At 45.0% G+C, this 27,994-nt stretch overlaps 2 long non-coding RNA genes across 3 annotated transcripts in view; one reads left to right on the forward strand and one right to left on the reverse strand.

Annotated features, from left to right (window-relative positions):
• Nucleotides 1-27,994, forward strand: part of LOC142924568 (uncharacterized) — a 101,276-nt gene that overhangs the window by 1,890 nt on the left and 71,392 nt on the right. The gene's annotated exons all lie outside the window — the stretch shown is intronic.
• On the reverse strand, nt 1,143-27,988 carry LOC142924567 (uncharacterized). Of its 2 annotated transcripts, none has more exons than XR_012941678.1 (2): nt 27,820-27,988; nt 1,143-1,404 (listed from the first exon to the last, which is right to left on the reverse strand). It is a non-coding gene; the product is annotated as an uncharacterized LOC142924567 (long non-coding RNA). The 2 variants fall into 2 exon arrangements; XR_012941677.1 differs by lacking the exon at nt 27,820-27,988 and adding an exon at nt 2,283-5,090.

Below are 27,994 nucleotides of genomic sequence, written 5' to 3' on the forward strand. Positions count from 1 at the left end.
GTTATAGACAGACGTGGATAATGCATGAACGCGTTCAATCTTAGTTGGAAAAAGTCACATTTTCAAACTTTTTTGTGAGGATATAAGGAACGCTGTCACGTTTTGGCTGCGAAGCGCTCAGCCCGTACCGTAGGCCAGCTATGTCACAATATCAACACAAGCAACAATGCCTCGTTCATCATTATAGAAAAGAACGTGTCATGAGACCAACGTTTATATAATAGACTGACATTTCAAGGAAATGGATTTCTTTCAGAGTCAAAATGTTAACGAGTGCACTTTCATTTTTCCTTACGCAGAATTGGGTTTTTTTAATTAAATACGTAAATATTTGTTAGTATTGCATAACACTTGCCATACGTCCTTGGTTCATAATTCAATCCCATATCAACTTCAAGATCACCCACCATCTTGAAGATCATCTGTGCACTCGCCTCTGGCTACCTCTCCACTCTCATCTCACTCAGTGGGTGGTCACTCATTTCCCTGAGATGTGCCGTCAACCCCCTGTTCAAGACCAGGCTTCAGACCATATTTAAATCTGCATATGACTGGCTGCCTCTTTCTCTGTATAAAATAAAAAGCTAAATACACTTCATTTCCCCGTCATACCCATGTAACATCATTTTACGCAGCGTCTTGAGATTTCGTTCGAATTTTATGTGCTGTATAAATCTAAATTGCATTCCGTTGTACGAATATACCCGCGTAAACGCTCGGATTTTCGAGGGCAAAAACAAAAGTTAAATCCCAAAGATAATTGGTGTCAAGGGCTTCCAGTGGAAATCAGAGTGTGGATCTGCTTGTATCTTCTGATTGATCGTGTCAATGCAGGCAAGTGTCCCATTGGTGTAGCGTCTGTGATGCCTCCATCGTGTTAACAAAAGGCATCCCACAGCCAAAAACGGGGGGAAATCATCTGTCCTCTCCAGCCCAGACTCAAGCGCAACAGAGCACCTCGAGAAAGCCATCGTGGTCATTATCCCGACGGATAACAACGGAGATAAGAACAGTCTCGAGATTGGACTGCATCTGGAGTGTCTGTACAACTCGTAATGATGATATTCATCTCTTAAAAGTAAAAAAAAAAACATTTCCACGACAGATGTTATTTAAAAATTAAAACAACACACATTACAGGATTTCTCATTTCAATTACAACTTTTAATTACGGCGTGAAATGTACCACCGTTACAGGCACCAACAGCGGTCGCCGTCGTAATTAGCATCATCAGCCAGGGTCAATCCACTGCTGGATGAAGGCCTCTCCAAGCCCGTCGCCGCCTCTCACGATCCTGCGGCGAAACGATTCACCAAGCGGCTGCGTGCCACGGAGCTGATTCCTGTCGCTCCATCTCCTCGGCGTTCCGCCTCTCGGACGCTTTCTGTTCCTTGCATGCCAGTCTGTGAACACAGTGCGTAGCACGCACTGCGTGTTAGTGATGTCCATAAATGCATATAATCACTTGATTTTAAAAGGATCATTTAACGAAATGTAAAACAACAGAATTTTAAAACATTGGCAATCAAAGGAAATATTAAATAATCACATGTTGTACTGTTTTGTGCTGCACTGTATATGTGCATAATCACAATGTAATCGGTTTATATTTACTTCCAATTTACATTGCATTACAATAAAATATTAATTGGAATGATGGCATCCAAATGCCCCCCTCGTGCGCGTGGGGTTTCTCCAGGTGCTCCGGTTTCCTCCCATGTGTATAATAAATACTCAACATTAGTTTGCTAAGAAAACAGATTAAAATTAAAACCCAACGCAGGACCCTCTTGAACAAATAGTCATTGGACTCAGCGTGGCTTTCATGTATACATAAGTCATTATTATAAATAAGTCATTATATATTACAAATCCAAGCACATCTCAAGAGCCTGCGTAGAAACAACGCGAATTAATATACGTGGTGGCCCCAAAAGTCAGGACAAAGGATCAGTATATTTATTTTAACAAATCATATAGGGTTATTTCATTTATATGATCAAATGTTCAAACTTACTTTCATTAACGTGAACGCATGCATCAATTATGTTTTGAAATTAATTTACAACGTTTTTTTTCTTAAGATTACAGGTGTAACATTCGTCAGTTCTGCTTTGTCTCAAATCATTCCGGGTTCCTTATCGAGTTGTGTTAACGACGCATTTCAGGTGACCACCACAGAACTAATAAAAGCATATGTAAATCATGATGATAGATACAATATTGACTTAAAGAATAAACAACTAAAATTGTTTCGTGCCAGTGTAAAAAAAAACCTTACGTGTCCTGACTTTTGGGCCACGCTGTATAATTGCCAGAGAGAGAGAGAGAGAGTCAGCCATAGGCAGACGAACACAAGGAAGCTTTTGATCCTAGTCTTGAACGGAAGGCAGATCGGTGTCAGTATAATTGATGGCTGGCTTATGATTATATTTCGCTAAACATCAGATTTCTGTTTTGGGGGGGGGGGGGGGGCGGGTGAGACAATTGAGCCTTGCCAATAAGCCGTGGCTTTCTCCGCCGTTTGACGTGAGAGAGTTTGGTGTAAACAGACCGCCCTCTGAGGCAGCTTGTGGCGAAAGAGGTTGCCGGGGAGGGAAGGTGGAGAGGGGGGTTGGGAATGCACAATTAGAGATTAGCACGCAGAATTAATCGGGCTTCATTGTAAATTAGCTCAGATGGATGAAAATGCCAATGGAGAGAGAGGGAAAAAAAAACCCCACAGATTACGAAAAGTCGTGGAGATAAAACTGGAAAATGGGGATCATGATTGTGTTATCTTGACTGCAGGAAGTCAATACCTCGTTAGCGCAAAAGGGTCTGAAATGATGATGAGCGCGATTGTGTCTGATGGGAGCCACAGCGCGTAAGACCGCACGTAGTATACAGTCGCTCTGCGCAGCACAACGTCTGAAAGTTACCGTTCCACTGGCTGTTTACACGCACACACAGCGTCCTGTGGTAAAGCCACTGCTGGATGTGGGACTTCCCATGGTGTGCGGGTCATGTTGGGTCGTATGACAGTTCATTACCGAGATGGTCAGGCGCAGGCCTAGGGAGCAAGGCTCTCGTGAATGTTGGAGCATAGAAAGTACGGTGCGACGATGAATTTCGATGGACTGATCTCGCTGACCCACCGTGAAGCCTGGCAGCAGCCTATAACAAGCTGCTATGCATGGTGGTCACCCATCCAAGCCATGTCCACTCGACCCTCTTTGGCTTCCCAGGTTTGCGACGAGGACGGGCGCGTTCCGGGGTGATTTGGCCATAGGCATGGGAAAACATTATTATCAATATATACTGAAGTCTATACTTTCATTAAAACATGTTTGCCTTTAATCTCTGAGCAATGGAACTGCACAACAGATTCCCGTGACCAATTTCGATATTCACAATACACAAAAAAGCAACCGGCTCAGTCCTTCCATCTACAGTGATTCCTGTTGCTGTCAACATGTTGGAATTCCTTGGACTTGAGACCCAGGATGATGCTTGTGGTCATATAGATCCATCCTACGTTCCAGTCTCGTGTACCTGGGTTTACATTCGTGGCCATGGACAAACCTGCTTCACAGAGAGTGCGCAATCCGTATTGCAGGTCAAGGTTGCACTGTTTGCTTTCGGTCCAGGAAGGCGTTAGCTTTTTGTTCGTATAATTTATCCACGTGGTTGGTGCAAATAATGCTGCAGGGCCTGCATTGCGCGACCCTCCGGCGTTTCTTAGTTTGCTGTCATGCTGACATTCAGTGTAGCTGGAGCCTGTGGGATATCGGTTAATGTTGTTGGGGTTTTTTTCTTCATTAATCTGGGGAGCGCTTGAGATGTTTGGGCCCCTAACCTTTGCATAGTTCGCTCGTGCCTAGCATGGGCGCTTTCCCATATTGGTTCGACAGGCCGTGCAGATTTGTGCCACCTTCATTCCGAGTCACGGGGCTTTACTCCGATGGAAGCGGCCGTGAAATACAGTTATTGGTGCCCATCACTCAGATGAAAGGGAAAGCAATCTGTGGGCATGTGTGGAAATATCACCGTATATCATTCCCACCCTTGGCAGAGTATTTTGCATCAATGTGTCACAGTGTCTTGCACCTCTTTGCCAATTGCACGTGGGTGTGAAAATTAATGCCTCTGTCACTCCCCCCCCCCGCCCTCTCTCTACCTGTGGCTTGATTGACATTTGAAGGACCTTATTATTAATTTGCTCCTGCAATAGAATGTGGAATTTCCACTCCTTCCTCGAGATTGTACATAGGAGATAAGCACCACCTCAAAGCTCATTTCAGCAGGAAATGTATTTTTTTTTTTTAGAATTATTCATGATTGAATCCACTCCTGTTTCCAGCAGTGAATTTCACTGGAATTTTGCTGATTCTCACGTTTTCTGTTGCTGCCATGCCCCCCAAAATATGGACATAAGTCATCGTTCATTGATATCCTTCACTTGTTTTGCTTTTCGTCTTCCCCACCAGCTACTGTATATAATTGTGTTTTTGTCCTCACAAATATTGCATTGTGGTATTTTATTTTATGTCACGTACTTTTAGGTGCTGTGGAATTTAAGTGCTCAAGGAAAATGGAAATCCTCGTCTATATTTACCAGCAGGTAGATATGCCGCCGTACGAGTTCTCCAAATGCGATGCTGAGAAAGGGTTAGGCTTGTTTAACATTTCTCCAGGTTGATGCTCCAGTGGAAAATAGCAAGAAAGTCATTTCCAAGATCATATTGAGTTCTGGATACAAATGAATCCTGCTTATAGCTGCACAACAACCGAAGCATCACGGAAAGCACGTCCTTTGGCAGGCAGGAAATCAAGGCCACTACGAGCGTAAGTCATTTTGAGTGTAAATCAAACATTGAAACTTAATTTAAACCCATGGCATACACTGTATCGGAGTGGTCACGTGGTAGTTAGCACGTTGCTTGGTCAACCCTGCAAACCCAGCAATCTAAGTTCAATTCCTGGCCATGGCTAACATCAGCGGTGAGAGATGGCTGAACCAGCCCTGAGCCCCCTTCACCAACTCGCGCTGACTCACGTGATGAAGTTCCATCCAACAGCCCGCACGTCTGACATGGTATGCAAAGGCTGTCACGCACTAGTGGATTGACAAAGGACGCTCAATGACATTGTTATCCACTATTCTTGGTTCTTTCGGTAAAGTCACGTAGAAGGGAAACAATAAAATAATAAATAATGTATGTAAAACAATAAAATTATCACGACGTTTCGAGTGCAACACAAGCAATCATCATCAGGTGTGAAAACGACGGCAAGAAAATTTGAAAAAAGTGGCGTTTTTTTAACGTTAGCACCACGGAGAGCGATTTGGCAGTTATTCAGATGGACGAGTCCATCTATGTTCGGAAAAGAGGAGGGGGGAGACGAAAATAATGGATGCGGTCTGAAAACCATCGTAAGCGTGAACAATCAATTAAGACCCGAAATGGTTTATCAAATCCTTCCAATGATTGCTAAGCCAGAATCCATCTTCTCGGTTGAAATTGTCTCTGTGTTTGTATATGTGGATAGCCTCATGAACGAATCTCTCATGGTAGCCAGATGGCTTGCAAAGAACCTCTGTCTTGGAGAAGTCAATGTCATGTGAGCCTACTGAATTATAACAGTGATCTGCCACGCCTGAGGTGTTGGTCCTACCGTGTTTTAGGTCTGCTTTGTGTTCACGAATGCGGTCCGAGACATGTCGTTTGGTTTCTCCAATGTAACTATTTACACAGAGGCAACTAAGTTTTTAGACGCCAGGGTACTGTATGTCCGGAATCACATATTTTACAGACGGAACCAGATCACGGATTTTATTTAATGTGTTGAATCGGACCTGGATCTTGTGTTTATTCAAGATTTTGGAGATTTTTTTTGTGATCCCCGCAATGTAGGGTAAAGTGATGATTTTGAAAGGCTCCTCAAGAGGGTCCTTCTTCATGGTTGGAGTGATAGCTTTGCGGATTGTGTAGTCGGAGTAACCATTAGCCTTAAGAGCTTGGTGTACATGCTTGAGTTCACTGGCTATGTGTACCTGGTCGGATATGCATTGGGCTCTATGGTGTAGAGTTTTGATGAGGGAATTCTTCTGGGATGGATGGTGGTGGGAATCCGGTTTCAGGTAAGCATCCGTATGGGTAGCTTTCCTGTAGACAGTGGCTCATTGAACCATCAGGTCTCTTTTTATTAGGACATCCAAACAAGGTAGCTTGCCATCTTTTTCGACTTCCATGGTAAATCTGATGGCTGGGTGTATGGAATTGATGTGGTCGAAGAATTGGTCTAGAGCAGGCCGGCCATGTGGCCAGATGACAGAAGTGTCATCCACATACCTCTTCCATAAGGTTGGGCGCAGAGTGGCAGTCTGGATGGCGTCAGTCTCAAATTTCTCCATGAAAATGTTGGCTACAACCGGAGATAGGGGGGAGCCCATTGGGGTGCCCTCAGTTTGTTTGCAGAAAGTTCCATTCCAAGTGAAGTATGTATTGGTTAAGCAGTGCCTCACTAGGGGGGGTACCTCGGTGTTTAGTCCTTGATGAACCAAGTCTTCAATGATCACAAAAAAGATCTCCAAAATCTTGAATAAACACAAGATCCAGGTCCGATTCAACACATTACATAATATCCGTCATCTGGTTCCATCTGTAAAAGATGTGATTCCGGACATACAGTACCCTGGCGTCTACAAACTAAGTTGCCTCTGTGGTAGTAGTTACATTGGAGAAACCAAACGACATGTCTCGGACCGCATTCGTGAACACAAAGCAGACCTAAAACACGGTAGGACCAACACCTCGGCCGTGGCAGATCACTGTCATAATTCAGTAGGCTCACATGACATTGACTTCTCCAAGACAGAGGTTCTTTGCAAGCCATCTGGCTACCATGAGAGATTCGTTCATGAGGCTATCCACATATACAAACACAGAGACAATTTCAACCTGGAAGATGGATTCTGGCTTAGCAATCATTGGAAGGATTTGATAAACCATTTCGGGTCTTAATTGATTGATCACGCTTAAGGTGGCTTACAGACCGCATCCATTATTTTCGACTCCCCCCTCCTCTTTTCTGAACATAGATGGACTCGTCCATCTGAATAACTGCCAAATCGCTCTCCCTGGTACTAACGTTAAAAAAACGCCACTTTTTTCAAATTTTCTTGCTGTGGTTTTCACACCTGATGATGATTGCTTGTGTTGCAGTCGAAACGTCGTGAGAATTTTATTGTTTTATATTTTTTTTATTTTATTGTTTCCCTTCTACGTGACTTTACCGAAAGAACCAAGAATATGAATCCCTGCAATCACGAAAGCTTTAAATCAAAATTGTTATTCACTGTTTTGAGGAAGTAACGTCAATTGCACGGCCGATTAATTTTATTTGCTGTTTTTGTGCTGCTACGGTTGGTTTCAGTCATTTTTTTCAGCCAAAATTAGAACAAAGTTTAAAAACAATGTTCGATGTGATGATGGTGATTTTATCATGCCCCCTCCCTCCCTGTCAAATTCAAAGGCGGTTCACTTCCTTTTGTAGTGACGTTAATAGTCACCGTGGAACCCACTGCACTTTCATCAATCCACTGCTGCATGAAGGCCTTCCCACGCTAATGTCGGTCATGTTTCATCATACTTGACCACACTGGTCAGTGCGGGTTGGTGAGTGCCTGGAATTGGTTCAGATGCCACTCGCCACTCATGTTAGCTGTGGATGGAAATCATATGTAGGTCACCAGATTCATCGTACAGTGGCTAACTCCTGTGCCACTGTGGTTATGAGGTTATAAAAATATATATAAGCTTAATTTAAAAAAAACAAATTTTTGAACATTCAACATTTTAGATATTAAATTATTATTATCTTGTTGCCATCTCATAAGGAAAAATATTGACATCATCTGGACCGACGTGGTTCAATTGATAGGAACGTCATGATTATGTCCATAATCTCTGTCGCGAAATGGTCTGGACACAGCGCGCTGTTGACGACAGGGGGCAATGTTGTACAACACTTACGGTGTGCACCACCATGCAGCCGGAGAGTGTCTACTCACAGCTGCTACACGCATCGGCATCATCATCGTCATCATCAGTGGGTTCTTAATCTCACAGCATATATATCGAATCGATCTGAGATCTGGAAATTTATGTTTTGTTTTTTTCAATTATCCGTATGTGGAATTCATGCATGAGAAAACACGCTCAAATAAAGAAACAATGTCATATTTGATGATTAAGATAAGTCAGGAGGCTTGGGCAAGGATGATAACGGTGTTCGTAAGAATGATGGCCGGTGGTCGAGAGTAGCAACGGAACGGCAGCCAACGGAAGGATCACGGCAAAATGAACGTCCACCGTGGAGACGGAGCGATGGTATCAGTTCATATGCAGGAGATGGCTGGATTGTTGCGTCGCGAGACCGTGATAGATTATGACGGCATGGGGGGATATATTCACCTAGCAGTGGACAGATAGCAACTAATTATAGTGATTTACATTGCTTTAAATAAGCTGAAGTATATTGCATCGTTTGTTTTCCATTTAAAAAAAAACAGAACCGTAAAACGTGTTTTGAATATTGATTTAGTAGACGCAGAGGAGAAGTCATCTGAAACCCCAGGCGGCATGTCGAATAAGAGGAAAGGCATGGAAAGGAATGAGAATGCCAAGCAAAGCACGCCAGAATGTGCAATATTGCTGTGAAAACATTTAGTTAAAGAATGGGGAAGGATATTAAAGAATAAAGCATGAAAAACGACCAAAGATGTCATAACAAGCATTTGTGAGCATTAAAGCGGCATAAAGGAAGTTGATGATACGTAAATAAATACAATAGATATAGTAGCCCTTGGAGAAAAATATGGAATCATAACGCGTAGTAGAGACAGACAGATTGGTTAAACAATTAATAAAATATAACAGGTGACATTTCTGGAATTAGCGAGCCCAAACCTCGTGGACCTCTCTATGTGCTGTGAAGAAGGGCTATTGCCCAAAACGTCACCTGTCATAGAGTTCCTCTTAAGACCTCAGTGTTCTTAACAAATGTGTTGAGTTGTTTTGTGTTTAGTTTATTATTTATGGGTGTGCACCACTGCCGTGTCACCGACTAATTAGTTTCTGATCCTGGAAATGTCATACCTGAAGAAGTAATCACTGACCCGAAAAAAATTATATGGAGAGAAAAACCATGATCGACCAGAACAAACAGAATAATTGTGAACGTCATTGAAGAAGCAGTTGTAACAAAATTAGCAGGCTTATTTATGAGATTTTGAAACAGAGAAAAACTATCTCAACTCTGGAACGTTGCCACACTCATTCTAGTTTTCAAGCAGGGAGACGCATCTGAATTTTAAGAATTACAGACCAATTCGCCTCTTGTCACACATACATAAGCTGTTCACGAGCATAATGGAGAATCAAACATTGACCGGTCAATTGGAGAGCCAACCAACCATGAGTGCAAGTTGTTTTTATTCAATGCTTTCTGCGATGAACTTATTTCGCACCGTGCGTAGCCAACCATGAAAATCGGAGGTGCTTTTCTCTACCATTGATTACATACAGTGAGGGAAAAAAGTATTTGATCCCCTGCTGATTTTGTACGTTTGCCCACTGACGAAGAAATTATCAGTTTATAATTTTAATGGTAGGCTTATTTGAACAGTGAGAGACAGAAAAATAACAAAAAAATTCATAAAAACACATGTCCACAGAAGCAATCAATCAATCAGATTCCAAACTCTCCACCATGGCCAAGACCAAAGAGCTCTCCAAGGATGTCAGGGACAAGATTGTAGACCTACACAAGGCTGGAATGGGCTACAAGACCATTGCCAAGCGGCTTGGTGGGAAGGTGACAACAGTTGGTGCGATTATTCGCAAATGGAAGAAACACAAAAGAACTGTCAATCTCCCTCGGCCTGGGGTTCCATGCAAGATCTCACCTCGTGGAGTTGCAATGATCATGAGAACGGTGAGGAATCAGCCCAAACCTACACGGGAGGATCTTGTCAATGATCTCAAGGCAGCTGGGACCATAGTCACCAAGAAAACAATTGGTAACACGCTACGCCGTGAAGGACTGAAATCCTGCAGCGCCCGCAAGGTCCCCCTGCTCAAGAAAGCACATATACATGCCCGTCTGAAGTTTGCCAATGAACATCTGAATGATTCAGAGGACAACTGGGTGAAAGTGTTGTGGTCAGATGAGACCAAAATGGAGCTCTTTGGCATCAACTCAACTCGCCGTGTTTGGAGGAGAAATGCTGCCTATGACACCAAGAACACCATCCCCACCGTCAAACATGGAGGTGGAAACATTATGCTTTGGGGGTGTTTTTCTGCTAAGGGGACAGGACAACTTCACCGCATCAAAGGGACGATCGACGGGGCCATGTACAGTCAAATTTTGGGTGAGAACCTCCTTCCCTCGGCCAGGGCATTGAAAATGGGTCGTGGATGGGTATTCCAGCATGACAATGGCCCAAAACACACGGCCAAGGCAACAAAGGAGTGGCTCAAGAAAAAGCACATTAAGGTCCTGGAGTGGCCTAGCCAGTCTCCAGACCTTAATCCAATAGAAAATCTGTGGAGGGAGCTGAAGGTTCGAGTTGCCAAACGTCAGCCTCGAAACCTTAATTACTTGGAGAAGATCTGCAAAGAGGAGTGGGACAAAATCCCTCCTGAGATGTGTGCAAACCTGGTGGCCAACTACAACAAACGTCTAACCTCTGTGATTGCCAACAAGGGTTTTGCCACCAAGTACTAAGTCATGTTTTGCAGAGGGGTCAAATACTTATTTCCCTCATTAAAATGCAAATCAATTTCTTAAAAAAATTACATGCGTTTTTCTGGATTTTGTTGTTGTTATTCTGTCTCTCACTGTTCAAATAAACCTACCATTAAAATTATAGACTGATCATTTCTTTGTCAGTGGGCAAACGTACAAAATCAGCAGGGAATCAAATACTTTTTTCCCTCACTACGTACACATCAATCAGATCCTTTAAGTGATAAGTGAATATCAAGTACCACTAAGGTCTGGCTTTTGTTCACTATGAAAAGGCTTTTTTCAGTGGAACTGAAGTGGAACTGAAAAAACCAAGGGCAAAATATGAAAAAAACGTGGAAATTATCAAAACCATTCATAACGATGGCTGTGTAGACAAAATAACAAAGATACAAGTCAGTGGAGGATTCATGTACGGAGTTATGTTCTCACCAAGAATATTCAGGGTCACACTGAGGTTGTTTTCTAAAGGCAGGGATTGAAGAAAGAAAGTCATAAACAAAAAAATTGGCGAGTCTATGAACCGTCTCAGAAGGTTGCAAAAACGGTGCTCAATATAAATTTGCGTACAAATTTGCTGAACAAGTTTGCTGCACCGGAACTAAATTATTTTGGAGGAACACAACTATAACATCATCATCATCATCATCGGCGATCCCTCGATTCGAGAATGAGCTCTGCCAGAGGTTTACATAAATATGGGTTCCTGAGATGACTCGGGAGTCCGATCCTGGAACCACACGTTGCCTCACGGATCGGATCCCAGCTGCTGTCATGGTCATCCCCTCCATTCTGTTCCTTCTCTACGATCTTCCTTCTCTATCTTCTTTCCATTCTCTCTTCATCCTCTCTCTCTCTCAGCAGCTTCGAGGGCAAAGTGATTCTCCTCAAAGCGACCCACTGCCTGCTGGAGGATGTTGGGGCCGTCGTGACCGGTTGATGGAACTCTCCCCAGCTTGCGATGTCCCGCGTCGGTTCTCTCGAGATGCGAGCTCTGAGTGTCTCTGTGGGTGGGGGTGCAGGCGGGATTCCCGACTATGAACGTACAACAACCTGGTGACATAGAGAGGCGAGTGGGTGAGTGACAGTTGGATCGAGTGCCTTTGAATTATTCAATGTGACAGTGCAGGAGTGGGATGGATGGTGGCATCACAGGACTGCGAGGACTTTTGTGATACCATGACCTTCACCCGGCAGTGGACAGACATTGCCTCACGGTGACAATGACAGTCATCATATCGTGCGTCTTACTCTTAACATTAAACCTGTCCCATCCGATCGCAATCTGGTCACCCTTTTGGAACCCAGGGGACTTGTCGTGGGGGTGAGTGGATGTGAGTGGTTTCATGGTGGGGGGGCGAGTAGGGGTGGCCAAACTTTGCTGACGGCTCTTCCCCCGAGGGTGTTGGGGGTGGTAGAAGGGGGGGGGGGCGGTGATAGCTGCCCCCCTCCCAACCGCCTAGGCCCCACTTATTCCCATGCCAAGCACACGACAGCCAAACCTAAGCCCCGAGCCTCTCCCATGAGATCGCCGGCCAGCCAGGAGCTTCTAATTGCTGCCTCGTGACCACTGGCACTTTCACTTGGAGGGTGTGAGAGCGGTTGTGACATTGACTTTGGAACTTGGGGTTCCACTCAAATGACCCCTCCTAACAGGGCGACTTAATACGACCGCACCCATCGCTCAAGTGAGCGCGTGTATCCCCCCCGCTCGCTACATTATGGATTTGTACGCAGCCCCGTGACATTTGCGTGAGTCAAAATACGATCCATGATGTTACCCGTCAGCAACGATGACTGATTCCCACCGAGACCACGCCCCGGCCGTTTGCATCGCACGCCAACGTTTTACTTTTGTTCATTCGAAATGCGACGTGGATGTAACATGAAATGGCGCCGATAATAAGCACCTCCGCCACCACAGAGAGCCAAATCTCCAGCTGCCTCTTCACGAATACATCGAACTGCATTTGTCAGAATTAAATTAAATCGTTTGTAGGCGTACAGCCAATCCACTGCTCAATGAGAGCCACCCCATGCCGTGCGAGAGTCGTGGGGGTCATGTGACCATACTTCACCACGCTGGCGCGTGCTGGTCTGTGAAGGCAGGACGCGTGCACGTGGGAGAATAGAAGTGTGACACAAAAGTGAACGTTGGTGCACTGACCTCCGCTGCTCACAACATGTCACCGCCAAAGCCGAGTGCTTTGAAGGGTAACCATCCAAGCACTGCCCAGGCTCAACTCTGCTTTACTTTCGAGATCTTTGCAAGACCGCGGGTGCATTCCTGTTGATTTAGTCACGGCCATTAGTAATAACAACGCTGCAATTTAATTTCCAAGATGTAATGCTCCAAGCTTGTGCAGCAACATATTTTGGGGTAGGTCCCAACGTCGGCGATATCTGACCAGCGTGGGGAAGTATGACCAAATCGCCCACGTGACCGACAAAGCCGTGGCGAGGCCCTCGTCCGGCAGTGGGTTTGGCAAAAAAGGGATGAACGCGCGCAACGCGCGTAAAACTGCTGTCGTGTGAAGCGGGCCGGGGAATCCAGCGGTCATCGTCCCCCATTGTGCGTTGTGCCGTAACGCGACAGCGTGAGAACGAAAGCAGATGTTGCGCGGACAATGATAGCGATGCGCACGCCTCTCCGGCGATGCCGGCGCTGGGGGCGGCGGGGTGGAGAGAGCAGGATTACGTCTTCACTGCTACGCGGCTCAGAGCAAGCAGCGAGCACCGTGCCGGAGCTTGCGCTCTCTCCGACGGGCGAACAATGCAGCCCAGCTGCTCCAGGAGGCAGCGCCATCAAACCTGGACGAGCAAGACTTGATTCTTGGTGGCCTTCTCGATGCGAGCTTTGCCCGATGGCCGATCGATCGTCTGCGATTCGCAGTCTGTGCGGCCGGTGAAGTATGGTGACATATGGAGGGGAGGCCCTCATCCGGCGGTGGATTGAAATGGTAGATTGCGAAATCGTGGTTGGTGGCACGTGGAGGAATCTTTGATTGGATTTTGCCGCACTGGCCCTCTGTAGCCCCACAGCCTATGAGGGTCGCCCATTCAGTCGCAGCCCCCGCTTGGCTTCTGCGATCTGACAAGATCAGAGACGTTACGGGTGATTCCATCAATTTTGCCATTTATACCTTTCATAATGTACAGCCCTTGGTGAATCCCCTGCTGGATGAAGCTCCTCACCGTGCAGTGTCAGTCATGGGGACTGCTTGACCATACTTCACCTTGTTGGTCAATGTGAATCGGCGAAGAGGATGTTAGCCGTGGATGAGAATCGAATCAAGATCAGCAGGTTCGTAACGTAGCGCGCTAACCACTGCACCACTGCTCCCTCCAAGCTTGCACGTGTATGTTCGAATGAAAACAATGTTATTTGTGTTATTCCCATTATTAAAAAGCCCTATTAATGTGCTACTGCAATCAATCTTTGTCAACGATCTTTCCAGTCCACTTTAGCAACGCTATAATATGAATGGCCCAAAAAAGTGCATTGTAAAAACGTATTGATTATTTAAACAGAGTCCCCAGTAAATGTGCAAAGTTGGGCCAACGTTGGACCAAGATTGGAACAACGTTGGCCCATCGGTTCAAACCACATTGCAACATTGGCACAAAGTATTATGCTTACTGGGTGGTGACCTTGTGGTTGTTAAGTGTGGCTTTTTTATTACTACTTCGGTAATGAGGCTGTTATTGGGTCCTGCCATTGACTATTAAGCAGTTTTAAAAAAAAAAACTTTATATATTTTCTCCCCACAATGACCCCAACATCTCACAATCACCACAACATCTCACAATGACCCAACATCTCACAATGACCCAACATCTCACAATGACTCAACACCTCACAATCACCACAACATCTCACAATGACGCCAACATCTCATGACCGCAACATCTCACAATGACCTCAACATCTCACAATGACCTCAACATCTCATAATTACCTCAACATCTCACAATGACCTCTACATCTCATAATGACCCAACATCTCACAATGACCACAACATCTAACAATCACCTCAACATCTCACAATGACCCCAACATCTCACAATGACCTCAACATCTCACAATGACCTCAACATCTCACAATGACCTCAACATCTCACAATCACCACAGCATCTCACAATCACCTCAACATCTCATAATGACCTCAACATCTCACAATGACTCAACATCTCACAATGACCCAACATCTCACATTGACCACAACATCTCACAATGACCTCAACATCTCACAATGACTCCAACATCTCACAATGACCTCAACATCTCACAATGACCTCAACATCTCACAATGACTCCAACATCTCACAATGACCTCAACATCTCACAATGACCTCAACATCTCACAATGACCCAACATCTCACAATCACCACAACATCTCACAATCACCACAACATCTCACAATGACCCAACATCTCACAATCACCACAATATCTCACAATGACCCCAACATCTCACAATGACCCCAACATCTCACAATGACCCCAACATCTCACAATGACCCAACATCTCACATTGACCACAACATCTCACAATGACCTCAACATCTCACAATGACCTCAACATCTCACAATGACCCAACATCTCACAATGACCCCAACATCTCACAATGACCTCAACATATCACAATGACTCCAACATCTCACAATGACCTCAACATCTCACAATGACCTCAACATCTCACAATGACCCAACATCTCACAATTACCACAACATCTCACAATCACCACAACATCTCACAATGACCCAACATCTCACAATCACCACAACATCTCACAATGACCCCAACATCTCACAATGACCCCAACATCTCACAATGACCCCAACATCTCACAATGACCTCAAAATCTCACAATGACCTCAACATCTCACAATCACCACAACATCTCACAATCACCACAACATCTCACAATGACCTCATCTCACAATAACCAAAACAACTCACAATGACCTCAACATCTCACAATGACTCAACATCTCACAATGACCTCAACATCTCACAATGACCTCAAAATCTCACAATGACCTCAACATCTCACAATGACCTCAACATCTCACAATGACCCAACATCTCACAATGACCTCAACATCTCACAATGACTCAACATCTGACAATGACCCAACATCTCACAATGACCTCAACATCTCACAATGACCTCAACATCTCACAATTATCTCAACATCTCACAATGACCACAACATCTCACAATGACCTCAACATCTCACAATGACCTCAACATCTCGCAATGAATCAACATCTCACAATGACCTCAACATCTCACAATGACCCAACATCTCACAATTACCCGATAATCTCACAATGACCTCAACATCTCACAATGACCTCAAAATCTCACAAAGACACAACATCTCACAATGACCTCAACATCTCACAATGACCTCAACATCTGATAATTACCCCTACATCTCACAATGACCTCAACATCTCACAATGACCTCAACATCTCACAATGACCCAACATCTCACAATGACCTCAACATCTCACAATGACTGAACATCTCACAATGACCTCAACATCTCACAATGACCTCAACATCTCACAATGACCCCAGAATCTCACAATGACCCAACATTTCACAATGACCTCAACATCTCATAATGACCTCAACATTTCACAATGACCTCAACATCTCACAATGACCTCAACAACTCACAATGACCTCAACATCTCACAATGACCTCTACATCTCATAATGACTCAACATCTCACAATCACCACAACATCTCATAATGACCTCAACATCTCACAATCACCTCAACATCTCATAATGACCTCAACATCTCACAATGACTCAACATCTCAAAATGACCCAACATCTCACATTGACCACAACATCTCACAATGACCTCAATATCTCACAATGACCTCAACATCTCACAATGACCCAACATCTCACAATGACCTCAACATCTCACAATGACTCCAACATCTCACAATGACCTCAACATCTCACAATGACCTCAACATCTCACAATGACCCAACATCTCACAATCACCACAACATCTCACAATCACCACAACATCTCACAATGACCCAACATCTCACAATCACCACAATATCTCACAATGACCCCAACATCTCACAATGACCCCAACATCTCACAATGACCCCAACATCTCACAATGACCCAACATCTCACATTGACCACAACATCTCACAATGACCTCAACATCTCACAATGACCTCAACTTCTCACAATGACCCAACATCTCACAATGACCTCAATATCTCACAATGACTCCAACATCTCACAATGACCTCAACATCTCACAATGACCTCAACATCTCACAATGACCCAACATCTCACAATCACCACAATATCTCACAATCACCACAACATCTCACAATGACCCCAACATCTCACAATGACCCCAACATCTCACAATGACCTCAACATCTCACAATGACCTCAACATCTCAATCACCACAACATCTCACACTCACCACAACATCTCACAATGACCTCATCTCACAATCGCCACAACATCTCACAATGACCTCAACATCTCACAATGACTCAACATCTCACAATGACCTCAACATCTAACAATGACCTCAATCTCACAAAAACACAACATCTCACAATGACCTCAACATCTCACAATGACCTCAACATCTCACAATGACCTCAACATCTCATAATTACCCCAACATCTCACAATGACCTCAACATCTCACAATGACCTCAACATCTCACAATGACCCAACATCTCACAATGACCTCAACATCTCACAATGACCCAACATCTCACAATGACCTCAACATCTCACAATGACCTCAACATCTCACAATGACCACAACATTTCACAATGACCTCAACATCTCACAATTACCTCAACATCTCACAATGACTCAACATCTCACAATGACCTCAACATCTCACAATGACCCAACAACTCACAATGACCCCAACATCTCACAATGACCCAACATCTCACATTGACCACAACATCTCACAATTACCTCAACATCTCACAATGACCTCAACATCTCACAATGACCTCAACATCTCACAATGACTCCAACATCTCACAATGACCTCAACATCTCACAATGACCTCAACATCTCACAATGACCCAACATCTCACAATCACCACAATATCTCACAATCACCACAACATCTCACAATGACCCAACATCTCACAATCACCACAACATGTCACAATGACCCCAACATCTCACAATGACCCCAACATCTCACAATGACCTCAACATCTCAAAATGACCTCAACATCTCACAATCACCACAACATCTCACACTCACCACAACATCTCACAATGACCTCATCTCACAATCGCCACAACATCTCACAATGACCTCAACATCTCACAATGACTCAACATCTCACAATGACCTCAACATCTCACAATGACCTCAATCTCACAAAAACACAACATCTCACAATGACCTCAACATCTCACAATGACCTCAACATCTCACAATGACCTCAACATCTCATAATTACCCCAACATCTCACAATGACCTCAACATCTCACAATGACCTCAACATCTCACAATTACCCAACATCTCACAATGACCTCAACATCTCACAATGACCCAACATCTCACAATTACCTCAACATCTCACAATGACTCAACATCTGACAATGACCCAACATCTCACAATGACCTCAACATCTCACAATGACCTCAATATCTCACAATGAACTCAACATCTCACAATGACCACAACATCTCACAATGACCCAACATCTCACAATGACCACAACATCTCACAATGACCCAACATCTCACAATGACCTCAACATCTCACAATGACTCAACATCTCACAATGACCTCAACATCTCACAATTACCACAACATCTCACAATGACCTCAACATCTCACAATGACCCCAGAATCTCACAATGACCCAACATCTCACAATGACCCCAACATCTCACAATGACTTCAACATCTCACAATCGCCACAACATCTCACAATGACCTCATCATCTCGCAATGACCCCAACATCTCACAATGACCCCAACATCTCACAATCACCACAACATCTCACAATCACCACAACATCTCACAATGACCCAACATCTCACAATGACCTCAACATCTCACAATGACCCCAACATCTCACAATGACCTCAACATCTCACAATGACCCAACATCTCACAATCACCACAACATCTCACAATCACCACAACATCTCACAATGACCCAACATCTCACAATCACCACAACATCTCACAATGACCCCAACATCTCACAATGACCTCAACATCTCACAATGACCCAACATCTCACAATGACCTCAACATCTCACAATGACTCAACATCTCACAATGACCCAACATCTCACAATGACCTCAACATCTCACAATGACCCAACATCTCACAATTACCCGAGCATCTCACAATCACCACAACATCTCACAATAACCCCAACATCTCACAATGACCTCAACATCTCACAATGACCTCAACTTCTCACAATGACCTCAACATCTCACAATGACCCAACATCTCACAATCACCACAACATCTCACAATCACCACAACATCGCACAATGACCCAACATCTCACAATGACCTCAACATCTCACAATGACTCAACATCTCACAATGACCTCAACATCTCACAATGACCACAACATCTCAATGACCTCAACATCTCACAATGACCCCAGAATCTCACAATGACCCAACATCTCACAATTACCTCAACATCTCACAATGACCTCAACATCTCACAATGACCCCAACATCTCACAATGACCCAACATCTCACAATGACCTCAACATCTCACAATGACCCAACATCTCACAATGACCTCAACATCTCACAATGACCTCAACATCTCACAATGACCTCAACATCTCACAATGACCCAACATCTCACAATGACCCCAACATCTCACAATGACCCCAACATCTCACAATGACCTCAACATCTCACAATGACCTCAACATCTCACAATCACCACAACATCTCCCAATTACCACAACATTTCACCATCACCACAACATCTCACAATGACCCCAACATCTCACAATGACCTCAACATCTCACAATGACCCCAACATCTCACAATGAACTCAACATCTCACAATGACCCCAACATCTCACAATGACCTCAATATCTCACAATCACCACAACATCTCACCATCACCACAACATCTCAAAATGACTCCAACATCTCACAATAACCTCAACATCTCACAATGACCCCAACATCTCACAATGACTTCAACATCTCACAATGACCCCAACATCTCACAATGACCTCAACATCTCACAATGACCTCAACATCTCACAATCACCACAACATCTCACAATGACCTCAATATCTCACAATGACCTCAATATCTCACAATGACCTGAACATCTCACAATCACCACAACATCTCACAATGACCCCACCATCTCACAATGACCTCAACATCTCACAATGACCCCAACATCTCACAATGACTCAACATCTCACAATGACCTCAACATCTCACAATGACTCCAACATCTCACAATGACCTCAACATCTCACAATGATCTCAACATCTCACAATGACCCCAACATCTCACAATGACCTCAACATCTCACAATGACCTCAACATCTCACAATGACCCCAACATCTCACAATGACCCCAACATCTTACAATGACCTCAACATCTCACAATGACCTCAACATCTCACAATGACCTCAACATCTCACAATGACCTCAACATCTCACAATGACCCCAACATCTCACATTGACCTCAACATCTCACAATCACCACAACATCTCACAATGACCTCAACATCTCACAATGACCTCAACATCTCACAATGACCTCAACATCTCCCAATGGCAACACATGCTAAGCACTGCACCACCTCTCCCACACATTCACATGACTCACTCATCATAAACACAAGTATATTTTATTTTCCTTTGCTTTATGATTAAATGGATTTTTAATTTAGAGAATGATACAGCTCTCTTTTGTTTATGTGTTAGAGTGATGGTGCAATTGTTAGCGCACTGCATTATACACCCAGGGAGTTTAATTCCCAGCCATGTCTGAACTTGCCCTGCCCTCTTCCACCCTTTATAAACCCGTACAAACCAGTGTGGTGAGGTATGGTCAAATAACTCCCATGGCCAAAATGATATGGGCAAACATTCCATCAGTGGATTGCCAAATGCTTGTTGACTATTATTCTATAATACTGTGTATAACGTGGTTGGCTACCTACGGTACGAAAGAAGTTCAACATACATACATTTATCTGCTGGCGTGTACATTAGCCTAACGATTTGAGACATTCACAAATTAATTATTGTAAACTGGATCCTTCCCCACACCCCTCTATATAAAAAATGTATAATATTGATTTAAATCTAATTTTTAAAAAACTATGACACAGTTGCCAAAAAGACATTGCCCAGTGGCCGGGTAGCTCAGGGGACAGAGGTCAGCACTGCGTGGGACCGCTGAGATCCAGGGCTCGATACTGGGTGCCAGCCGCCCCATCAAGGCGGCCTCTCACGTCCCACGAGTTGATGGCCTCAAACTGGTGAGCGGTGACTGCAACAGAAAGCCACGTTACAGAGGTAGAAGTGTGGGGAAAAAAAAGAAACTAAATACCAAATACCGTATATATTTTGAAGATTAATGAGTCTTTTATTATCAAATAATGAAAAAGATAAGATAACAATAAGTATCTTTAATGTGCTATCTTTAAACAAAAGTCATTAGTACAACTGTGGTCCTTATTGATAGCAGAGAGATCTCATGAGCAGTGGTCCTTCATATCTCTCTGGTATAAAGAAGGAAGCGTCACCTGTAATTGTTTTCCTCATAGCGCAGTGTAATTGACAAATGTTTGTAGTTTTCTTGTTATTTGTGCTTGTCCACCACTGACAATGTGGTCAAATATGTTTTTGTCTGTTTGTCTCTAACACCAGCGGCGTACTTGAGTAACTAAAGCCAAAACATCCAAAGAACGATTTACGAAGATTTACGGCATTGTCATTTCCGTCGGACGCTCGTGTTTTTTCCATGTCGTGGTTTCGGTAAAAGCTTGCTTGAGGAAGTGATGCCTGCCTGCCTGCCTTGACCGAGGAGGGATTTTTCCAGTTCTACTGCACGTTGACAATTCGCCGTCCTGTCAGCCTGTCGGTACAAGGAAGTGAGCAGCCTTCTGCAGGGGTGTGAATGCCTCGCAGCAACACGTGGAGAATTTTAGTGAAGCGAGCAGGAGAGTCAAGGAAGTTCATCAATTCTGGGAAATGTCTATTTATTTATTTTCTTGCCATTCAACCTGATTTTTCTGGCAGGTAAAGGAGTACGGACAGGAGCGATGTCGTACCGGTTAGTCCACTGTGCCCTGGACCCGGCCACCGGAGTTTTATTTATTTTTCTATATTTAAAATTAGTTTTACATCGATTATTTTTATATTGATGTTGAGAAAGAAAAGCGACCCATGAATAGAACATCAAATCTACCCCTTTTGAAGACATCTTCATGGTATACAGGGACTCTTGATTTAAAGCTTTCGTGACTGCAGTGATTCATATTCTTGGTTCTTTCGGTAAAATTTCGATTGAAAGCTTTCGTGACTGCAAGGATTCATCTTCTTTGGTTCTTTCGGTAAAGTCACGTAGAATGAGAATAAAATAATAAATTGATGAAAGAAAGAAAGAACCAAAGAAGATCTTTCGGTAAAGTCACGTTGAAGGGAAACAATAAAATAATAAAATATATATAAAACAATAAAAAATGTTTCATTGTTTCCCTTCAACGTGACTTTACCGAAAGAACCAAGAATATACAGGGACTCCTCTACTTACGAACGAGTTAGGTTCCAGAGGTCTGTTCGTAAGTCGCTTTGTTCGTAAGTCCAACTTTACTGCTGTCGATTCCAAACGTGTTGTACGGCATCTATACTAAACACGGGAAATTCTTTTAAAAGTTGTATAATCTCCTATAGACGTAGATGCCACTGGTTCTTTATGTTCTTCAGATGTAGATGCCACCACCGCCACGTATTGCGTGATGGTTGAACCGACGTCTCTCGGTCCGAACAGGCAACTGGACATATGGACAGGTTTGTTCGTATCTCTGAAAGTTCCTAAGTCGAATGTTCGTAAGTAGGAGTCCCTGTCTAACAGATTTTTAGGTGATACCTCGCTGGAAATGGTACACAAGCACAAACAACAGCAGAAAATCTCAACACATTCGATCTTAAAGATAAATCCTTTGCAATAGAAAAATGTACCTTGAAGAAAAACCCCTGCCCAAAATGTCTGCCTATCGTGTACGTTTTATTTTTTTAAGGCCACAGTGTTATTGACGGATGTGTTGATTTTGTTGCTGTTGTTATCATGTATTTAGGCACGTCCGCAATGTTCACGCTATCAAAGGTGGATGGGTTCCACAGCGTCGACCGATCGGACTCGTGTAAGAATGGGTCACGCACTCGCCCCGAGATGCACTGCATGGGAGGTGCGGTATCCACAGTCAATAACGCTGCTGCTGCAGCTCGCTGCTGCTGCTGCTGCAGCTCACTGCTGTTGCTGCTCGCTACTGCAGCTCGCTGCTGCTGCTGTTGCTGCAGCTCACTGCTGTTGCTGCTCGCTGCTGCAGCTCGCTGCTGTTGCTGCTGGCTGCTGTTGCTACAACTCGCTGCTGTTGCTGCTCACTGCTGCTGTTTGCTGCTGCTTCTGCAGCTCGCTGCTGCTGCTGTAGCTCGCTGCTATTGCCGTTCGCTGCTGCAGCTCGCTGCCGTTGCTGCAGCTCACTGCTGCAGCTCACTGCTGTTGCTGCTCACTGCTGCAGCTCGCTGCTGTTGCTGCTCGCTGCTGCAGCTCGCTGCTGTTGCTACAGCTCGCTGCTATTGCTGCTCGCTGCTGCTGCTCGCTGCTACTGCTGTAGCTCGCTGCTGCTGCCGCTCGCTGCTACTGCTGCAGCTCACTGCTGTTGCTGCTCGCTGCTGCAGCTCGCTGCTGTTGCTGCTGGCTGCTGTTGCTACAACTCGCTGCTGTTGCTGCTCACTGCTGCTGTTTGCTGCTGCTTCTGCAGCTCGCTGCTGCTGCTGTAGCTCGCTGCTATTGCCGTTCGCTGCTGCAGCTCGCTGCCGTTGCTGCAGCTCACTGCTGTTGCTGCTCGCTGCTGCTGCTCGCTGCTCAGAGGCCAGAGCTCTGGGCCAGCACCACTGAGATGCTGGGTTTCTGCCACCAGTGGTTTAACTGGGCCCTCGAGTCTATTGAGTTGATAGCCTCAGCCCAGAAACCAATGACCGTGTAATTGTATATACATAGTAAAACATCCATAAAAAAATGGTATTGTACTTAACTCGGTTAAATTCCAGCTGCTCGGTTAGAATTAAAGCCATGCATTTGACTGCTGTGCAATGAACATTCCTCTGTGTCAGGGTGTATTGGAAAGTACAGCAACCCCCTCGTGTGGGTAACAGCGGTCACTTGGAAGGGATTTCAGATGTAGTTCCGTGACATCACCTTCTGCGGGCGGGCCGTTGTCGAACACACGCGGGGGGGGGGGGGAGGGGGTGATGCACCGCTCCGCGGGAGTTCCGAATGGACGCTGTGTCTCGCCGCGTGATGCCAAGAGCACAGTTGGATGAAGGCAGAGGATCGATTAAAATTAAAGAGCGTGGTAATCACACTGTGGCGCCAATGCTGTGCAATGAACATTCCAATGTCCTCCGCGTTCCTGTCCCATAACCCCAACTTAACTCGCTGCACAGACCCCGGGTCCTTAATGTCAAGTTAACTCCCCAAGAGAGAGGTTTTATTTTTATTTTTTCCCGCGCACGCAACTAATGGAGCCTAACCCAACACCGGCTAAATTATGAAGCCGGGGGTCACATTGGCGCCCGCTTTAGCCCCTGAGCTCGGCAGCTCATGTTGAGTCTCACAGGGGTGACAGAATGGGGTTTTTTTTTAGGAGGCTAAACAATAACGCACTGTTGCCTTGAAAACACCCGAAGTGCCGTTACAACGCACCTGCCTCACGAGAGCAAGTGCCCCCGGGAAAGACGTTGCATCATGGAAAGTAACTTTTCGTGGAAAACAAAACGTCGGACCCGCGTCACCCGAAGTCGCGAGATTACGCGCGGAGATACATTTCTCGGCGGCGGGTAATAAAAGCTAGGGAAATAAGCTCGGCCCGGAGAGTCGGTGGTCACAGAGCGACCTCAGGCGCTTCGATATTTTCTCTATAACGGCTCGTTGATGAGCTAAACGCCCCCAAGTGAATTTTGTCGAACTTGCCGAACGCTGCCCACGTGGAGCCAAACCGATTGCGTGGCCCGCAGCGTCCACGCGGGTTGCGTAGAGGGGGGAGGGCGTTTGGACGCGTGGAACCCTCTTGCTGGCACGCGTGGCGTTTGACACCGGTGTGCAGTCACCGCCGTCGCACGACACGAGGGGTGTCACTAGAACCTGCGTCACGACATGAGAGTGGCACTAGAACCAGGGTGTCACTAGAACCAGCGTCACGACATGAGAGTGGCACTAGAACCAGCGTTGCTGAGCGAGGTGGTGACCGGTTGCTTATTGCCGTCTACAGCGTTCCCTCGTTTTTCGCGAGGGATGCGTTCCAGAGGCGCTCGTGAACGGCAAATTTCGCGGATAATGATATTGGATATCGTACACGCAACGTCTGCAGATGCTTTTAAAAGCTTTGAGACGTTATCTCTCATTATCTCTCTCGTCTCTTTATCTCAACACTTTATCTCATCACATTCTCAACATTGCATTTTTCTCGTCACTTTCTTTCTCACTCTCTGTCTCTCGATGCAGTCGTGCCGAGTTCCAGATGCGATTCGCGAACAGCCCAAATCATGGATAGCAAGTTCGTGAATAGCGTGGGGGATACTGTACAGTCCTTTGTCAATCCACTGCTTGATGGTGGTGGTGAAAATGATGATGATGATGATGATGATTAAAGCCTCCCTATGTTTCTCGGTCATGAGGGTGGTTCTACCATACACCACCGCGCTCTTCAGCGTGGTTTGGCAAACAGGGAGGGGGTGCTGGTCCGGGAGCTGATCAGATTTCAGGCGCCACTGGCATTGGCCGTGGCTGGAAATAAGCTCGGTTCGCTCGACACTTCAGGCAGTGTGCGAACAATTGAGCACCGCGCTCCACCTAATGGTAGTTTTTTTTTCTTTCAAACTTGCAGTATTTTTAATAATTCGCTTTTTTCATTTGTGTTCTTTTTTAATGGTATTCTTTCCGTTGGTATTTTGTTTGCACCTTGGAATCTGTTCGATATTTCGGGTGACCCAAGACCCTGTTCAGGTATCACTCACACACTGCCCGTCAGCCGTTGGAACTCACGCACTCGGCTCCATAGCGTAGCGCGCTAACCACGGCGTCAGCGCTCCACCACACTCAACCGCTGTGCCTGGGGAAAAAATGATCGCCGTCCATCTGTACATACGTCTGAGGCTACTCCACACGTGTGCAGACAAATACACAACATATCCACTATAACAACAAAATCTGGCACGCGGCTTCCCAATACCACTGTCCCTCATCTGTACAGCTTTGGATAAAAGATAGGCAATGAAATACAGAGCACAGACTTGCAGGGTTACTGGAGTTCTAGGCGGGCATGTGAAAATTTCGGATATGTGAACATCCTTAGACATGGACAGTTACACCACTGGTGCACAAATACTGCCCTGGATGTGTGGGGTGGTTAATTGATCAGAGCTGATATGTGACAGTCGCACTTAATGACGTCTCACTCTACTTAAAAAAAAACACAGCCCGTTAATAAAATAAACAAAAAGTAACGTCATGCCATGTATACCAGTGCAGTCTGCGCGCATGAGATCGATCAGCTGTTTGGCTCGCGCACAACATGTGCGCGCGTCCGTTTGCGCGTGCGTTTGCGTGGTTTCCACGTTCGGTTGGCTCTGTAGCCCCCCACTGCGTCGGTTTCTTTTCACGGTTGCGCTGTGCATCTCTCTGGTGTGTTACACGCGTTGCTCGGCAGTTGCTGATGCACTAGCAGCAGCAGTTGCTGCTGCACTAGCAGTAGCAGCAGCAACTGTAGCGGGCAGCAGCAGCAAGAACGCAAGATGCTCAATTCAGTTACCGGTGGAAGCTTCCAGTGCGTGGAGCGAAACGTCGGACATCGTGCTGAACAAGGTGCGGTATGACCCGAAAACGCATATGGAGCACGATACAGCTCGGATTCAGAAATTATCTTCCTGAAGAAGTTCCGGGCACATGGAGTAAAACATTGGAGGCCGTACGGAACAGTGCTGGGTAAGGGTTGCCACCTCTCCTGCATTCCCAGGATCATCATCTTATTGAGGTTTGCTGTCAGTTTAACACGTAGGCTTTCGCGACCAATATCATCCATAACACAAATCTGGCCGTCGCCTGATAAAGCTAGTTGTAGTTACTGGCGAAACGTCGTACTCAGAGTGCAAATGTTGTGGCTTGGCTTTCCAACACACCGGCGTGCTGTACTAGTAACGAATTGGCATGTTCTGTTTACGTGACAAACCTTACTAGTTGGCTGTGTCGAGTGGTGGCGGGTTTAATGCCACATTTATATATTTACGCGCTTTTACCCTAAAAAAAAAACTGTATTATGTTTAATTTTTATTATTTTATTATTTCCCTTATACGTGACTTTGCCGAAAGAACCAAAAGATGAATCCATGCAGTCATGAAAGCTTTAAATCAAAATGTATTATGAAGGTTTGCTGTCCTGAAAAAGATTTTGTCTTCGCAAGGCATGGGACACTAAAAGTAGCAATTCTTGTCAGTTATTCCCAGGATATGTCCTAGCGTTTTGTATTAATTACATCTCAGTGATGGCAACCCTACGTGCAATTACATTTATCAACACACAAAGGCACGCATTGCATGTACGAAAGCTCTCGGCCTTATCCAGACCACGAGCTCAAAAGAACTGAATGTGTGGCAATGTTACAGTTCAAAACACCAACTCAACGCGTTAAGAAAATGTGGCTCACCCCAACAGGCAGCAGCGAAGCAAAGACGCCATTTATAGTGCCGGCGTCGTTCTCACTTGGACTCATCAGTGCGCAGTTACAATCATCTGCCTTCACTGTTGCCATGTGCCTCTGTGAGCCTTACATGCAGTCGAGCCCGAAAACACACAGGAGTTGATTTCCCATGAAAGAGAAT

The sequence above is a fragment of the Petromyzon marinus genome, chromosome 14 (genome assembly GCF_048934315.1).
Source record: "Petromyzon marinus isolate PM22_M1 ecotype Great Lakes invasive population chromosome 14, UKy_Petmar_22M1.pri1.0, whole genome shotgun sequence".
Lineage (NCBI taxonomy): Eukaryota > Metazoa > Chordata > Hyperoartia > Petromyzontiformes > Petromyzontidae > Petromyzon > Petromyzon marinus.